The 19333-nt window shown below is 39.6% G+C and overlaps 1 long non-coding RNA gene across 1 annotated transcript in view; it reads right to left on the bottom strand.

Annotated features, from left to right (window-relative positions):
• LOC139077835 (uncharacterized) overlaps positions 1-12139 on the bottom strand; it is a 54562-nt gene extending 42423 nt beyond the window's left edge. Inside the window, exon 1 of the long non-coding RNA XR_011530399.1 lies at positions 11674-12139. This is a non-coding gene — a long non-coding RNA (uncharacterized lncRNA). The remainder of the gene's footprint in view (positions 1-11673) is intronic.
• Positions 12140-19333: the final 7194 nt, after the last annotated feature.

Genomic DNA, 19333 nt, shown 5'->3' with positions numbered 1-19333 from the left:
GGGTCCTCCTAGTTGTGGCATGTGGGACACAGCCTTAGTGTGGCCTGACGAGTGATGCCATGTCTGCGCCCAGGATCTAAACCAGGGAAACCCTGGGCGACTGAAGGGGAGCACTTGAACTTAAGCACTCAGCCATGGGGCTGACCCCCTGGGTTGTTTTTTTTTTTTTTAACATCAGCTTCATCACACAGACTCAAAAATTGTAATTCAGTTACTCTGTGTACATATAAAAATATTTGTAAAATTGAACAACTAACAGCTTCTATTCCAATTGGTAAAATACTGAATTTTTTTCTGGATGCAATTAGGAGTTGAATGTGCACCAAAATCAATTCCAACTATATTTCTGCCCCATAGATATCTTGATTAGAACATAGTTTTAATCTCTGCCATGCTCTGCCAAAATTTGTATTCATATTTCAGCATAGCAATAAATGATTTCATCTTCAATGTTGAATTTTTAACTGAATTTATCGTAATATTCACAGTGATGTCAGATGCTTTGTTTTCAACAGATGAACTTCTAAAAGGTTTACTTTGACTTCATGAATTGTCAGATGGAAAAAGAATTGAATCATTAACTGGAATTAACTTGACAGTTTTCCTATCTGAAGTATCTGATAACCCTGATATTACTGGAACTATTTAACTGCAAACTTCTTCTATTGCTAATAGAGCCAACACTTTAATATTGCTTTGTACATGCACAAGAAATCCTAAAACTGAAAATGATTGAAATTAATTTAGAAGAACAGACATTTGATCTAAATGAAAAGTCACTCTTCAAAGAGTCATGTGTAAGCATACCTTTTCACAGCTGCACATATTAAATTGTTTTCTCTGGGTCCAATCCTCTTAAAGTAACTTCTAACTTTGAGGTAGGTGCAGTCGCTTCTTCAGCAGATGTATGCCTCTATTTTTCACATTTAGTGATATCACTAAAATTCCTCATGTTAACAAACATTTTGTACAAGTTTTCTATTTGTCACTAACCATCTTGAGAAATGAACATTCAGGACCTTATTTTTCAGTAAATAGGCTCTTTCAAGTTCTTGGTTTTGTTTTGTTTTGTTGTTGTTATTGCTTTTGTTTTTTAGCTTGTTGCTGTTGAAAGTGCTTATTGCAATATATTTAAATAGAGTTCCCAAGTAATAAATGACACAACTGTCACAGCAAGAGAGTTCATACTATTTTCTGAATATCTATTGGTGTCCAGACTGCTCAGCCTTCACATCCAGCACATATTTCACATACATCTAACCTGTTATTTCCTGTGTTTCCCATTGATGGACAATCTCATGGGTTTGTGAATCTCTCCAGCCATGGCAAATACTGCGGTACAACCAGCTGGTAGACCAAGTGGCCAGCAGAGGCAGCCACTTGTCAAAGAGCAGAAGGACACAAGTGTCACATGCTCCAGGGTAAACACATTTCCTTTCAACAGTTAGCCTCCTGCATGCTATTCTTGAAAAGGAAGGTGTTAATTACACTGCCTCTGGAAATAGCTGGGAAAAGAGAGACCAGTTATCATTAGTCCTCGTTTAGATTTACCCACATTAAAACAAAAACTCTGTTCACTGCACATGCGTCTTACATGTGACCATGACCACACAGAAGCTAAAAGCACAAGGTGGAGGGCTACCGTATTAGTCTTCTAAGTACTTAACACATGTTCCTTATCCAAAAAGTGGGAAGAAATTAGATCTATTCATTAAGTTGTTGTGAGGAATAAAAGAGTTAATTTGTATAAATACGCCTGGGTCAAGGGAAGTACTATTAGAACAGAATTAGGTATTATTATTATAATTATTACTGCTTTCTAGAAGAAAAAAACCACTATCATTCCTTCAACAATTCCTCAATGTTCTCTTAGTGTTCTATTTGCCAATTCCCGTCCCTTTATAGTAGTATTTCTGCAGATATTGCTGCAACCACAGCAATTAGCTTTTTATGGGCAGCCGTGTTACATATTCATTGGCTCATAGTAAACTTAAGCCAAAAAAAAAAGTAAACCCAAGTGTATTTTACATGAAGTCTTACTGAGCCATAGTTTCCCCATTTCGAGCTCTAACAGCTGGTTTTATGAAGGTCCATTCAGAATTTTCCATCTATCCCCATTTTATCTAATCTCGTTAGTTTCAGTCCATAGCTCTATTTCTTTTCAGATCTTTCTGATCATCAAATTATCAGCTTTGGAGTCTTTGTCATTAAGAACACGGGTTTGGATTTAAATAGTTCTAAGGTTCAGTAGTAGCTCTGCTCTTCATTAACTATGAGAACTTGGGCAATTTCAACCCAAGTCTCAGTTTTCACATCTGTCAAATGGAAATAATAATAAATATTTTACATCACAGGATTCTTGGGATTACTAAAAGGCATAATACCTGGTGTATATCTCTCAATATATTATTATAGAAATAAAATATTGCTATAATTGTATATATTATAACAGCATAACATTAAATATTTTTATTTATTATAATAATTAATATGAAATTATTATGGAAGATTATTCACCAGAATAAGAATGATCCCTGTGATATTCCAATAGGGACCTCCTTCCAGGGAGATATATGACTATTATATAACAGCTACAAATTTACCTATCAACCAATTTTAAAATCCTACCTGTAAGAAATGAATTTCTTTGTTAAGACTGTCAATACAAATTTTGGTTGGCTTCTTATTCTCAGATCTTTCTTTTTTGATGCATGATTTTTTGTGCCTTATTCCCATCTTATTCTTCAACTCTTTCTCTATGTCCAAATCGGTGTGTCCACCTCAGACAGTAAGTTCCTGGGCAGAAAACATGTCTTCAATCCAGCGCCATAAATAAGCATAGTGCATAGTATTATGGACACATGGGGGCTAAGAAAGTATTTGATGGGGATGATTTTTCTGACCACAGTTAACACTTATTGACCACCTTCTAAGCGCTAGATACTTAATAATAATAATAGCCAGTGCTTCATAGATCTTACCACACGCCAGGCAGCCTTCTCAGTGCTTCATGTGTAAACCTATTTAATCTTATAACAATCCTACAGTTGATACTACTATTATCTGACTTACAAATGAGGACACTGAGTTCAAAGAAGGTTAAGCACTTGTCCAATCGGCAGAGCTAGTTTACAAAACTAGAGTGTGATGCTAGAGTCCATGCTTCTAACCTCTAGCTTTGCTGCCTCTCTGCTTGCACAAGACACGCGTGCCTCACCCAGTAATCTAACCAGGCAGCTACACTACACTGGATGGAGCATGCTGGGCCAGAGTTCTACTGCCCTGGAAAGCAGGCATAGGAAACACATTCCAAGATAACACATCCCAAATGCTGCAAATGCTACAAATGCTATTCCATTTTTAAAAAGCTGTCTATTTCAGCAACACACACGGAGCGGGCATTCCATACATACGGAGATAAGATTCCCTACGCTGCTTCGTTTGTAGATTCCCTCTCCCGTCCTGGTGCCGTGTGGAGGTACCCTAGAATGTCCTACATTTTCCCTCTCTCTGGGCCTACTTTCTCTCTCTTCTACATTGTTTTCAAGGCACCCTACATCAGTGAATCCTCTCTCTCTGTCTGGGTGGACTTTGGAGGTGGCAGGATGGAGGGGTGGAGGGGAGGGTCCCATTGGATCTTGCACATATGTCTGAGCACTGAACAAAGCACGGCGCCTCTCAGGGCATATCCCCTTCCCTGCACAGTCCAAGACACTCCCCAGCCGGCCTGTTTCACCATCATCCTGGCACTTTCCACTGGGTTTGTCTTTCCTTTGCCCTTTTTTTTTTTTTAAAGCCCTTTCATCACAGCTTTTCCCTTTGGAGTACAACAAGGAGGGACAGAGGTGGAGGAGTGATGACTCCTCCTTGTCACATTCTCTGTGGTACTAAGGAGCCTGTACTTCATGAACAGCCACACCATCCCCAGGCCCCAACCTTCCCTGTGGCACTTGGCCAGGTCAGACTGCCATGTGGTCAGCTGCCTTGTCCTCCTTCCCCTTTGCTCCATTTCCCTTTCCTCTGAGTGCTTTCGCCATCCATCACCACCACAGCATCAGGTCCCATTCCAGTAGATTCTGCTGGACAGTGCCCTTCTGCCAATGAGCCACATCTCCCTGGTGAATGCCAGAATCTTCCTTAAAATGCCTACTGAAGAAGCTCGTTCTTTAACATCCTGGCTCAAATCCTCCTTCTTGCAGAACCAAATACTCATTACTTCATCTATACTCCTTCAGGGAGGAATACTGCCCACATCTTTAGGGTGTATAAACTGAGACTCTAAAAGATTAGTAAGTGGAGGAAGGGAGAAAAGATCATCTTCTGTGCCTGATATACCCTCCTGCTCTACATGCATAGTCTCCAGGGAAGTGTTCCTGGGGCTGTTTATTAATGCTCACAACTATCAGGCAACTCATCCTGGACCTTGGAGTTGAGCCTCACCCCTCCAACTCCAAATCGAGTGTTCTCTCCACCAAGCCAGAGAGAATATTTCCCCAGATCTCTCAGGAATAAAATCACTCCCTCCCCAACTCTCCCACAGCACATTGTGGAAATCACTCCCACCTCCCACAGCCTCAAATACTCTCATAGCTGCCTTTCTCCATCCCTGTCTGAAGGGTAGGGCCGACGTTTTGCTCATCTTTATAGTCAACACCCTCTCTCCCATCTTGGAGGCTCTCAACAATATTTGCTTTATGGGATATTTTAAGACAGACCACGGTCTCACAGAGAGAGAGCTCTCAATAATACTCAGGATCCGGCTCATACATAAAGGGGACTGGGGACATCTTTCCTTTCTCCCTAGGCGATCAGCTCCTAATTTGACCCACCCACCCAGCACGATTAAAAACATAACAAGCATCTCCTTCTTCTCCTGTCCTTCCATGGGATTTAGTAAGAGTCTCTATTATAGCGCTTATCACAGTGTGTCAATATAATTTTTTCCTTGTTCTGTTTCCCTATTAGACCGGGAGTTCATCAAGGACAGGAGACCTTGTAACTCATCTCTGTGAAAGATGAATGGTAGGTGCTGGGTCAAAGCTTCTTGAATGAATCCATGAACTGAAGATTGTACAAACTAGATTCTCCACTTGAAATAGGAAGTGAGGCAGGTTGATACTGGATGTGAGGTTGTCAGTCTTAGATCTGTAGAATGCTAGCATCTAAAGGCACGTTAGAAGTGAAGCCCAACTCCTCATTTTACCCAGGGGAAGCCCAGGAAAATCGAGCAACTTGCCCAAAGTCACCACTTAGCCGTTGTGCTGGAACTAGGTCTCAGGTCTTCCCAGTTCAGAGTCCCTTTGAGAATTTGAGACAAAAGAGGGGAGAAGCCTTCAAAATCTCCCAAAGTGACCTCCTTTCTCCTTCAGTCCAGGCTCCTCTGGAAGCCAGCCTCAACTGCCATCTCTTCTCAGAGGCCTTGTATCGGAGGCAGCCGAGGGGATAGGAGGAGTCTGGACTGAGACAGATGAGGAAAACGCTACCTCCACTGAGTTCTCATCCTTCCCCCAATGATTCCTTCTACTTTCAGGAATTTACCTTCACATGGAAGGTAGATGAAGTTTTATATTCAAGGATGTTTCATCACAAAATTATTGATGATAGCAAAAGTTTTACCCTATATAAATGTCCAAAATAGGGGAACAGTTAAATAAATCATGAAGCAGTTATAAAATGACATATTACGCACTCGTTGAAAAATCATACTTTGATAATATAACGAATCCATGCATGACATGAAATATATTAATATATTTGTATTAGCTTGGGAGTGCTTACCATATGCCAGGCACTAGCTAAGGGTTGTGCATATATTATCTTCTTTAGTCCTGAGAGCAACCTTCTGAAGGAGGTACTACTATTGTCTCCATTCTACAGATGAAGATGCTGAGGCTGATGCCCAAGCTAACACAAGTAAAAGCAGAGCTAGAAATTTTAGGAAAATGTTTGTATTATAATGTTAGGTTTTAAAAATCAGATGCACGGGGCCGGCCCAGTGGCATAGTGGTTAAGTGAGTGTGCTCCACTTCAGTGGCCTGGGGTTCGCAGGTTTGGATCCTGGGTGCAGACATACACACCGCTCATCCAGCCATGCTATGGTGGCATCCCATATACAAAGAAGGGGAAGATTGGCACAGATGTTAGCTCAGGGACCAACTTCGACAAGCAAAAAGAAGAAGACTGGCAAAAGATGTTAGCTCACAATCTTCCTCACAAGAAATTTTTTTAAATCAGTTGCACAATTTCATGTATTATATATTCCAACTAGCTAATTTTTTAAAAGGAAATACCATTTAAGGTACAGTGGTCCCCCCTTATCCACGGGGGATATGTTCCAAGACACCCCGGGGATGCCTGAAACCACAGATAGTATCAAACCCTGTATATACTATATCTTTTCCTATACATACATATTTAAGGTGCCATAGCAAAACTCACATGAATTTCTTTTTCCATCTTCGCAATTTCAGTGATAAAAGATTCGTTCTTACCATAGATCTTAGCAACCTCAGCATATGATTTTTTTCTTTCCTTGTTAAGTCAAGAACTTTCACTTTTTCACTTAAAGGAAGCCCTTTATGGCTCCTGGTTGGCATATGCAAATTGCCAGCATAACCACTCTTGTGCTTTGGAGCCATCAAGTAAAACAAGGGTTATTTGAACACAGGCACTGCAATACCATGACAGTTGATCTGATAACCAACATGGCTACCAAGTGACTAACGGGTGACTAGCATATACACCGTGCATACGCTGGACAAAGGGATGATTCACGTCCCAGGTGGGATGGAGCAGGACAGCACAAGATTTCATCACGCTACTCAAAATAGCACGCAATTTAAAAGTTATGAATTGTTTATTTCTAGAATTTTCCATTTAATATTTTCAGACTGCAGTCAACCGTGGGTAACTGAAACTGTGAAATCGAAACCACGGACAAGGGGAGACTACCGTAGTTGTCCACGACTCATGGAAGTGTGTCTATCTTTTGTTTTCTAAGGATGCTCAATATTTTTCAAGTGTTCTACAATGAATAAATATTTCTCTTATTTGTTTGTCTTTATTTCTTTTAAGACACAATAAAAGCTTTTCTCAAAGTATTGCTCCTAGGGAAACGGTAGTTACATCTCCAGAATTTGAAAAAAAGGAAAAGAGGGGCTACCTTACAAAAAGCATATGGGAGAGTGAGAGAGGCTGAGCTATCCTGCGGCCTGCACCCTGCTCCCACCTCTGCCAAGCCTCCTCCCCAAGATCTAGCTCAGATCCTGCCTTCGCCAGTAAGAACTTCCCCAGCTCGAGACCTGGAATAAGGAGACAGAAGCTGTTTGCCTCATAGTACCAACTACCCGAACACCTACCTTGGCCATCTCCCAAAGAATTTCCCCAGAAGGGCTCTGGGTGGGAAACTCCAAAGTCCCCTGCTCCAAGCCGTATTTTTCATCAGAGAGTAAGAACCTAGCACCCACCTCAGACCTCTTAACTCAGTGAAATCATCCAGCCCCTGTACTCAATGTTTCACATGATTGCACAAAGGGTATTATAGAGAAGGCCAGGAAGGCAAGAGGTGGGCACAAGAGTCCCTTGCCCATTTCCTTCCCGCAGCAGCTCTACCCAGTTTCCCCAGAATGACCTAGATTCAGTTTGAGGAATGGCTGAGAAAGGGACGGTTAGACATGTACCTCGCTCTTGCTTCACTCAGCTTGAAGCTTGGACAGCCACACTGTTCTTTCTGAAGCACTAGGACAATGCTACTCACTTTCTTTCGAGACACTCACTTCTGAGAGTGACTCCCCTTCAGGAACATGTGTGTGTGGACACAGACACACGCAAACACACTTGCCAAGCCATAGCCACAATCACCAGCACACATCATCCAAACCCATGAGTAAGTTGACAGTTCCAGCCAACACTCTCTAGTTAAGTCTTATAAATCAGCAATGTTTAGAGACTACCTAACCATGGAGAGCAAAATGATGACTAGAAGTAATGTAGAGACTTCAATATCTACCTTCAAGAAATTTCCACTGTATCTTGGGAAGTAAAGTTCTCTCTGTCAAATCTTTGAAAAGGAAGGAAAGGGAAGAGAAGGGAAAGAAAGTCTGCTTTAAAATGCTTTGCAAAGAAGTTTAAGACAGCTCCAATGAGCAAAGGAGAAATGAGTTTCACAATGTGGACAACTGTAATAACAATAAAAGTGTACTTTTATGTAGTCCTCCTTATTTTTTGAAAGCACTTTCAGATTTGTTTTTTCATTTGATGTTCATAAGAACCCTATACAGCCAGCAAATGGAATATTTTCAACCACAGTTATCCTGTGAAGAAACTGAAGCCCAGAGAGAGAAAGTGATGCTCAGAAGATCATAGTAAAAGTGTGACTTAGCCAGAAACCCAGGCTCAGTCTCTCAAATCCAAGCCTGGGACAGGTCAACCATACCTCATTGTCCCCCATTCCCCTCTTTGAGCTGACTACTGATTGTCAGCCCCTAGATAGCACGGCAATAGAAAGAAAAAAAGAATGGACCTGGATTTTCTGCATTCTGCATCTGATACACATGTTAGTCTTCGATATCTACCACTGAAACCCTAAGAAAGTTTGTTAATTAGGATTAGATTCAACTACATACCTCAGGGCAAAAAATTGGCTTAAAAGAAGATAGAGGTTTATTCTCTTTAATGTAAAAAATACTGGAAATAGGTATTCCAGAGCTGAACAGGATCATCAGGGACCCAGGATCTTTTTTCTCTGCTCTGCCTTCTTCACCACTGGTTTCCATCCCCAAGATCCCTCACAGTCCAAGATGGCAGCTGGCGCTCCAGTCATTAAGTCCACATTCCAGCCTGACATCAGAAGGAAGCAGGGGAGAGCTATAGGGCCATCTTCTCCTTACTTTTAAAAAGCTTTTCAATAAGTTCCACATGATCCTTCAATTTAGATTTCTTTGAACAGAACTTCATCATGTAACCAAACCGAGCCACAAGAGAGGCTTGAAACATTGTCTACATTCTAAGTGGCCATTCCCCACCTAAAAACTGTGGTTCCATCACTAAGAAGGGGAGAATAGATATTGGAAGGCAATCTGCAGCCTGCCACCTAATTATATTCAACTGAAGGCTAAGAAAAAGTTGTCCTCATATTTTAAAAGCCCCTAATCCAACACTTACCTCTCGTTCCACTCCCCATCCCCTACTACCTTCAAAGCACCTGGTACACATTTATCCATCAACTTTGGTACAATTTAGGAGAAGATGAAATCACATTAAGGCTAACATAGTCTATTTTCTTGTCAAATTTCACTTTTTAGCATGTTCTGGTGCCAGTGTGTAGTATCTCTTATCCTTTCCTGCACACTTAACATTCCTACACATTGTTTACCCACTTACATAGTATCACTGCCTAAAGAATATTTAGTTCTTGTTTTCTAGGAGGTTAAAATGACTTCAGAAAATCTGAATACAAAAATAATTTGAAAAATAAAGAAAGAATTACAAAAGAAAAAAAATAGTAGTTCTAAGATGATTCCAGAGTAATCCATTTACATCCAGGTGACATTTTTATTTCTAAAATAACAAAGCTTTAAGCCCATGGCAGTACCACATGTCACCTTAAGAAGCAAGAAATTCTGTGCTATCTTTGAACAACAAAGGCTGATTATTTTCTCTGAGATTATTTAACCACCTAAACACCTCAGAGTCATCTTCAACTCCTCTTTTGTATCCACATTTTGCCACCTTACTTCATCCGTCATTCTCTGCTTGGATGATTGCAGAATAAAATGTCTAAAACGTCCTGAAATGTCCACGATGTCTCTCCACTGTAGTTTCCTTCTCTCCCAATCCAAGCCCCGTTAACACCACGCAAATCTGAATACGGCTTTCTCTTCATCGAATAACCTCCCAGAGAATTTCTAGTTGAAATAGCAGAGGAATCACAAGCCCAGTTCTACCCCAACACATCGAAAGAAACAACAGATAAATGTTGTTTAAACTATTTTTTTAATGTGGGTATTTTACCTGTGACACTGACAGATTAAGTAGTACCACACCAGTGCTCAGACCTCAAAATTACCAAAGAAAGACAAGAATATGTGTGAAACAACTGTTTTTAGATTTTAGACAACCGGCATCAGAGAATAGCAACCTCTGTGAGAAGGAAAACTAATGAAATGCTCCCTAGGATGACCCCATATTTCTCTCTGAAGGAATTTGCCAGACTCCAGACCATGGAGGCGTAAAGAAAGTAGAGCAGAGCAGTCTCACTGAGTGGAAGAGACATTCATCGAAGTTTAAGGAAGCTGAGGTGGTTGAAATGTGCAGGGCAGAGAGGAGGGAGCTGTGCAGAGGTAGAGCTTCAGAAATCTGCAAAGGGGTCTCCGTGAGTCTTTGACTGAATGCTGATCTGCGCATGCCTAGGGTAATGCTACACGAGACCAATCAAAGAAAGCTAGAAATGCCATTCACAACTCTGGATGTTTTCTTTCACTGAAGATCCCATAGAGGACATGCCTTAGAATTAGGGCCAAATTAATCCTAGAGTCACAGTTACTCCAGACTGACCCTAACACAGCTCAAAAACAAGCCTCAAAATGCTGAAGCAGATCTGCCAGTAAATTAATTGCATAACAGAACAAATCTATCCACTCTTCCATTAAAGGAAGATAAAAAGATGCAGCCAGGAGAAAATGGACCAACATCTTTACAAGTTTGAAGGGTTCAGAAAACAAATCAATCTGGAATGCTATATCAAAAAAACAAATAAAAAAACACTTTCAAAAATGAAGTTGAAACAAAGACATTTTCAGACCAAAAAAAAGCTAAAAGAATTCATTGCCAGGAGATAGGCACTTCAAGACATGTTAAAAGAAGTGCTTCAGGCTGAAGGACAATAATTTCAGATGGAAATTTAAACCTACACAAAATAATGAATAGTGCCATAAATGGTAAATATGCATATAAATATAAAAAACATTTATTTCTCATTTTTAAAAGTCTTTTAAGTGGTAATTGACTTAAAAAAAATACTGTGAAGTTTATACCATAGGGAGAAGTAAAATCCATCGCAATAATAGAAGAAAGGGAAGGAGGAAAGGAAGTGTATTGCTGTAAAGTTTTTAAATTTTATGGAAAGTAGCATAAAATCAACTTCTTACCTCATCTCTTACCCTTACACTTTCTTATTCCATCAAATCCTAATGAACCCAATCTTTGTCCTCATCATGACTTCCAGTACCTGTTCTACTAGCATTATTCCCTTGCCTTCCAACTCAGCAAGACCCTGTGGTCACAACATACAACCACAGAAGCTACAGTGCTAAGGGTTGGACAGTATGCATTACAAAAGGCTCACTTTATAGATAAAGAGAGAGAATTCAGACCTGTAGCTCCTTTCCCTGCGATGATGCTCTTACCATGATCCTTTGCTTCCATGACCAGTGCTCTCCTTGCCTTGCCAATCTTCATGCTATGCAAACACCTCAATTCAATTTCTCCAGCTTCATCTTTTTATACTCATTGCTGTAGTTAATTGCTTAAGAAATTCATTAGTAACATCAAAGGCCGCTATTGCCATTTTCTGCATCACGTCTCAGCCAGGCTTTCAACACTGTTCTGTATTCCTTTTGTCCATCACTATTTAGTTCCTTAGTAGAATTTATAACTTCAGTCTCAGATGCTTACCTTTTAGTTTTCCTATGTCTTCATTTGTCCTCTTTCTTCCTGTGGTAGACATTTGTAAAGTTTTTGATTTCCCAACATTTGAACCACTGGTACACCTTCCTGTGTTTGAGGAATTTCCCACTGTGGTGGGTAGACTTCTAAAAGATTCCAAGGTTCTTAGTCCCTGCTGTACACATACCTTCTCCCGGTTACTCAGACACTAACACTGTGAAGCCCAGTTATTCAAACACTCATTTCAGATGTAATTAAGTTCCCAAATCAATTGACCTTAAAATAGGGAGATTACCCAGACGAGCCTGACCTCATCACAGCAGGCCTTCACATCTGGATCTAGAGGTCAGAGACAGAGAAAGTCAGAGAGATCTGAAGCATAAGAGAGGCATTGAATGAGAGAGAAATTCTCCATTGCTGGCTTTGAAGAGGGAGGGGGCCACATGGCAAGGAATGCAGGCAGTGTCTAGTCTCTGAGAGCGACCCATAGCTGACAGCCAGTGAGGAGACAGTGACCTCAGTATTACAACCACAAGGAACTGGACTTTCTACAACCACATGAGTCTGGAGGGAGACTCCTAGCTCTAGAGGAGAGTGCAGTCTGACTAACATCTTGGTATGAGTCTTGTAAGACTCCAGACACCAAGACTTCTGACCCACAGAACTATGAGCTAATGACTAAGTGTTGTTTTAAGCCGCTAAGTCTGTGGTAATTTGTTATGCAGCAGAAAGAAACTACTAGACCCACATTTTACCTTTGGGGAAAAGCAGAAACCAGCCTCTTTCAGGATGTAGGCATGTGGTTCAGGTTTTGCGTCTATTAAAAACAAGACAACAGGCTCAAAATGGAGTCGTTTATGCTAAGCCCCATGTCACCAAACTGAGACTTAATTATGGTTTTGGCTTTCCCAGAAATCTGCCTGGTAGGTAATCTGCCTGGTAGACCCCTGCCATCCCCTAAAGGAAGGTAACTTTGCAATAGCCAACCTGCTTTTTTGGCTCATATAACTTCCTTGTTCCTGCTCGCTTCTACCTGTAAAAGTCTGTCATTCTGTACAGCTTTCTCCTTTCTATCGGCTAGGTTGGCTGCTGCCCAATTCTAGTCAATTTTTGCTCAAATAAACTTTTAAAATGTTTAACATGCCTCAGTTTACCTTTTAACAGGTCTAGTATCAAACAAGGGAACTGAAGGAGACCCCCGACTGCCCACAGGCGCAAGGAGAAACCAGATCTAGCTCCAGTGGAGCCCCTTGAGCACGCTGCTTTCTCTCTGCCTCTGAAGGTGGTGGGTAAGTCCCTCTTGGATCCTAGACCTGAAACTTTGCATTATGAGCTTTCAGGCTATATTTAAGGATTTCTTCTTCCAGACTGGGGCCAGAAATCAGCCGGAGTTGGAATGGGTCCAACTTAGAAACCAGTCCCAGTCAGATTGGATCCAACTTAGAAAATGAACTGAGTTCAGGATCAGAAGAGGTCCAACTTAGAAACCTGAGTGGGTCCAGCATGAGGCCTCAGGTGAGTAAAATTTCGTTTTAAGGCTGAATAAGCAGGTCAAACTTACCAAAGATAATCTTGAATTACAGTGGCCACAGTAGAGAACTTTTGATCTAGATAAGCTTATCCATTTACACAACAGAAGTTATGAGTTTTAGCTGAGCACATGGCCAACTAGACACTACAGTTCCCGCCCTTCTAATGCAGCTCGACAGAATCATATGACTAAGTTCTGGCAAATGGGGTGTAACCAAAAATGCTATGTGCCACTTCCAGGTTATACCCATGAAGAAATAAGCCTGCCCTCCCCTGACCTTTTCCCTTTCCTGCTGGTTGAGATGCAACTGGAGGAACCATCTTGGTCTTAGAGATGAAGCTGCATGTTGAAAATGGCAGAGATACTCTTTCAGCCCCAGACCTTGTAGCTCTGGGAGGAGAAAATAAGACTTTATGCTATGCCATTGGATTTGGGACTCTCTTTGTTACAGCACTTTCGTCGGTACCCTATCCAGTATGATAGCTAATTTTTATACTGAGAGGTTTTTACGTGGCAGACACTGTGAGTCACACCATTTAATCCTCACGATGATATTACGAGGAAGATAATATCAGAGATGAGGAAACTGAAACTCAGTAAGAGTTTGCAACTTTTGCAAGGCCACACAGCTAGAAAGTAAAGGAGTTAGAACTCAAATCTAGGCCAGTCGATTTCAGATATTATATTTTTACTTTTTTTTTTTATTGAGGTAACACTGGTTTATAAGATTACATAGGTTTCAGGTATACAACATTATAATTTGACATCTGTATCTACTACAGCACACTCCCCACCAAAAGTCTACTTTCTGTCGGTCTCCATACAATTAACCCTCTTTTTCCATTTTGCCCTCCCCACACCCTCCTATCTTTTAATCCCTACTTATTCCTTTACTCTGATCCACAGCCTTAAAGGCATAGGCAGATCTCATTGAGGTTTGCTGAGTGTCCCCATGAACACTTAGAAAAATGCTTTGTATATAGTAGATAATAGATGTTTGTTGAATGAATGATTGATTGGTTTTAGGAAAGCAAGGTTTTTGAAAGTTCCTAACTGCAATAATATGATACAGTTAACTATTTCGGGTTAGCCAGCAGCCCGGCAGCCCTATTTTATACAGAACTCTCTCCTGAGTGCATAATACCAGACAATTTTCTCCCTGAAGAATACCTCATATTGCAGCAGTTTTGGTCTATGTCTTTATGTATCCTACACACAATCAACAGAGAGTACACGTGAGCGGAGCAGGCACTTGGGGAAAGCATTCAGCCTGTTGCACTCATCTGTATTTATTTACACAGCTGCTCTTCCCCTTGTTCAAGCAGAGGACTCTGGCCCAGAAATGAGAGATGGAAATAAAATTAGGGGGCTTTTTGAAGACTGCTGCGCAGTATCCTGCATCCTGGGCTCTCAGCAGGGATGTGGGGTACAACGACTTTCAAAGTCTTCCTTTGTGCTGTGTTAAGGGTACTAGTACAAAGTGAATAGTGCTGAGAGTTTGGGGCTGTGGGAGAGGTTATTATAAAGTACTGACGTCCTGCTGTGAGAGTTGAATGTGTTCCCTTCTTCAGGGCTCTTATCTGGAGCCCTTCGATAGAAAAGGAATAGAACAGAACGCCTGAACTGTTCTAGCATTGCCATCAGCCCTCCCCTGGGAAAACTTTTAGCAATAAACACAAATCAAGAGGAAACTAAAGAATGATTTTTTTTTAAAGGGTCTTCAAAGAGCCAGGCTTTATTTTTTCAAGTGGGGGGACTAAAAGAAAGAAATTAGAGCCAACTTTCTTTCTAATTAAGTTCCACGGACCTCCCAAAATACAACACAGATGCTGTAATGAGCATTAACGAGCTCTTCAGTGGAGTGTGCTTGAATCCAGTAGCACTAAGATTGAGAATGATTTTTAAAACTAAAAAAAAAAAAAAAAAACCACACACATAGAGAAAGACTGTAAAAGCTTGTTGTAATTCATGACTTGCATTAGTTCTTTGGGAGGTTGTGCAATAAAGTTGAATTCCTTTTCATCAGTACATTCGAAAATAAATTCACTCTTCTCTTTCCATTCCAATAATGATGTACATTTAAGATTATTCTTTCTCTTCCTATGGGCACCTATCACATTAACATAACAATTTAAAAGTAAGCATTATTTTGTTTTAGAACATATGTTTGGGACTAATACCCCCACCCTGGAATTCCATAGAGTCACGTGGTTCAGGGGTGGGGCACAAGGGTTGGAAGGCTAAGATGGATCTACTACCCAGAGGAACATGTCAATTAGCAGAAGCTAGGCGATCGTTGGAAAGACATGTTTGTCCCACTGGTAGTCAGTTTTACTGAAGCCAGATATCATGGGATAGGAGTAGAATGGGTGTAGGATAGATGATTGGCCCTGGGTTATTCTAGCTTCAAGTTCAGCAAATAAGAGAGGATGCTGGGTCTTTCTCCCCCAGTTTTAGGGTCTATGGCAGTAATCCCATAGACACCATCAAGGACATGAAAAACACACTATGTAAAGGGAACTATGCATGCAGGTTGGCATCACTTTGGAGTTAATTAATTTGAGGTAAGAGAGTCAGACAGAGCCAAGCTATGTGACAGATGCCAAGAAAGATGATGCTGTCCCAAAACAAGTACCACTGGAGAAAGTTTAACTCAATGACAGAATTCCAACTGGAAGCACTTTAAGTTCGGATTGAGAATTATTTGTTTGTGAGATTGTATTAAGGATTATTTGTAAATCATTTGATGAAGAGAAAGAAAAAACCAATGGAGATATTTATGATTTCTCTCATGTTTACATTGGAGTGAGAGAATATAGCAAGATAATTAATGTAGGGGAATTGTAGAAGACAAGAAAGACTTTGCATATGGAATGAACTGAGGTAGAAGATGAAGGTTTCAGCGTCCCTTCTTAACATCTCTGCCTATTACGTCTCTCATCTTAAAAAGTGGGATAATAAGTTACTCCTACCAGCATCATATTGTTAGAAGAGAAACTATCAGTTTCCTTTCCTATGGAAGGGTAACTTTCAAGGCCTTTTTCCAGCTCCCTCCCCCTCACTCTTCCTCCCCTTTTGGCAAATTTGGGAACAATAAGGTAGACCTCCTTGACTCCATTCCTTCTTTCTTTGGAGGAGTGAGTGGGCTGCAAAGAGTATTGGTTCCAAAAGTCTTACCTGGACAGTTCCCACCTCAAGAGGCCATCCCCATGAGCCAGGAAACCTCTTCAGAGCTGGGCACTGCAGACATCAGGACTTGGCTTCTCAATCCCTGACTGCCATGCTGAGGTGCTCTTTAGAGTCTCTGTGTCAGGAATTTGAAGAGGAGAGAGTGGGGTGGTCACATAACTTTGCTCCCAGGGGTTGGGTTTCTTTACCTGCCATTCAGGTCAGGTTGGAGTCTTTAAACAACCACAAGCGAGCTATAGCACTTGATCAGACTTTGCATTTCTTTATCTTTTGAGGTTGTGTCAAGATCTTTCTCTAGGATTCCCAACCTGGGGTTGGAGGAGGCCTCCAGTGTGTCTCATGGATAGAACCTGGGGTTTGAGCAGAAGAGGACTGTCTTTCTTTAAGGATACCACTGTGGGAGGGATTTTTCACCTGTCACCCTGTGATCAGGGACTTATCCAAATTATACCACTGTATTTCTGCTGCTGCATCCTGAGTAAACCAAGTCAATGGCAGTTAACCTTTTCTTTTTAATTTTTTTCCAATTTTATTGAGATGTAATTGACGAATAATGTTACCTAAGTTTAAGGTGTACAATATAAGGATTTGATGTATGTCTAGATAGTGAAATGATTATCACAATAAGCTTAGTTAACATCCTTCACCTCACATAGTTGCAATTTTTTTCTTGTGATGAGAATTTTTAAGATCTATTCTCTCAGTCACATTCAAATAAACAATACAGTAATGTTAATTATAGTCATCATGCTACCCTGCCTGTGACAGGGGGTCATATCTGCCCAATTCTGAGGTTCAGCTCACAAGCCCATTTGGAGGTCATACTTAACTATCCAACTCAGCCTTGGTCTCTAATAAAGGTTATACAGTATTTTGATTTTCCATATACTTAATTCTTTAGCTTTTTTCTCAATTTGTTCGGAACCTGGACAGAGAAAAGGAATGCTATCTATTGAGATCCCTGGGAAATCCCAACAAAATATTGGGATTATGACATATTGGAATGTATAAGATGATTTCAGAGTATGTGTGGGAAAATAAGCAAGCAAGAATAGCTAAGATAATTGTGAAAAACAACAGTAGTCAAAGAAAGTCTTTACACACACACTGAACATACAGACAGGTCAACGGATCAGAGCAGAAAGTCAAGAAATAGACCTAAGTATATGTGGAAATTTAGCAGTTATTAAGAAGGCATTTACAATCAATGGAGAAAAGAAATATTATCTAATAAATTGTGTTGGGGCAGTCATCTGGAAAAAAATTAAGTTGGGTTCTTACTTTATGGCAATATAATTCTACGTAGAAATATTTAATTTCAAAAAATAAAATAACAAAAATTCAAAAAGCAATCGAAGTCTTTTTATAAGCCTGCAGTGGGAAAAATTTTTCTGAGTACCATAAAACATCCAAGAAACCACAAAAGGGAAGACCAATCATTTCGATTACATAAAAATCAAAAGTTATATAGCAAAATCCATCATAACCATAATCAGAAGAGAAGTGACAAACTAGTCAAAATATTAGAAATTTAAATCACAGAACAAAGGTCAAAATTTCCTAATACATACATTCTATAAATCAGCAAGAAAATACTAACAACTCAATAGATAAACAGGCAAAGAATATGAAATAGAAATGGTTCTCGAAGATGTGAAAAGATGCCCAATCTCATTCATGAGAAAAAATACGTAATTAATGCTCCAATGACTTATTTTCTTGCATATTAAATTGGCAAAAGCAGAAAACCTGCATAGAACAATGCACGGAGGAACCAGTACTATCAATACATTATTGGTGGGAGTATAAATTGATACAGCTTCTACTGAGAATAAGTTGACCTCATCTATTACAAATGTACATACACTTTGTCTCAGAAGTTCCTCTTCTAGAATTATATTCTACCAATATATTGGCATATGTGCAAAATAACATATATAAAGTATTCACTGCAGTACTGTTTATAACAGCAAAAGATTGAAAACCATCTAAATATCCATTATTAGGGAACTGGTCAAATAAATTATGATAGATCTCATTAGAATATAAGCTCTATGAGGGAAAGGATTTTTGTTTGTTTTGGTCACTTATATATGAGAGCTTAAAAGAGTGCTTCATACATTATAGGTTTTCAATAAATATTTGTTGAGTATATCTATACAATAGAATTCTAAGTAGAAGTAAAAGAGAATGAAGAATCTTTTCAAATATAGATATGGAATGATGTCCAAAATATATTAGTATGAGAAAAATAAGAAGGTGAAGAATAATGTGTATAATATGCTATTTTGTATGTGTGTATATGTGTGTGTGGGTGTCTGCGTATAGTACATATATTTGTTTATATATGCATAAATATATCTTTTTGAATAGTCAATGCTTTCTTAATTTATCATATTTTTAGCAGCTTTACTGACGTATCATTGATATATAATAATAAATATGTGCATAAACAAATATCTCTGTAAGGATACCAAAGAAACTAATGACACTGATTACCTCCAGAGAGGGAAATGAGCAACTGGGGCTAGGATTGGGTATAAGTAATAAAGAAACCTTTTACAACATAACATTTCATGTCTTTAAGTTTCAAACCATATAACTATATTAACTGTTCAAAAGATAAATAAATAAAATTTAAGATATTAAGAAATAAAAATAGTTCACTATCTTGATTGTGGTGATGGTTTCAGACGTGTATACTTACGTCCAAACTATCAAATTGTACACTTTAAATATATGGAGGTTATTGTATATCAATTATACCTCATTAAAGCTGCTAAAAAAATGCGGTAAATGAGGAAAAGATTGACTATCCAATAAATGGTGTTGGAATATTTGGCAACCATTTTAGGAGAACAAATTAAAAAGTTAGATTCTTACATCACAGCAGACATAGACAAATTCCAATTGGATTAAAGAGCTAGATGAAAAACAAAACAAAACAAA

This window comes from Equus przewalskii, chromosome 20 (genome assembly GCF_037783145.1).
Source record: "Equus przewalskii isolate Varuska chromosome 20, EquPr2, whole genome shotgun sequence".
Taxonomy (NCBI): Eukaryota; Metazoa; Chordata; class Mammalia; order Perissodactyla; family Equidae; genus Equus; species Equus przewalskii.
This window is presented reverse-complemented; position numbering and strand designations above follow the sequence as displayed.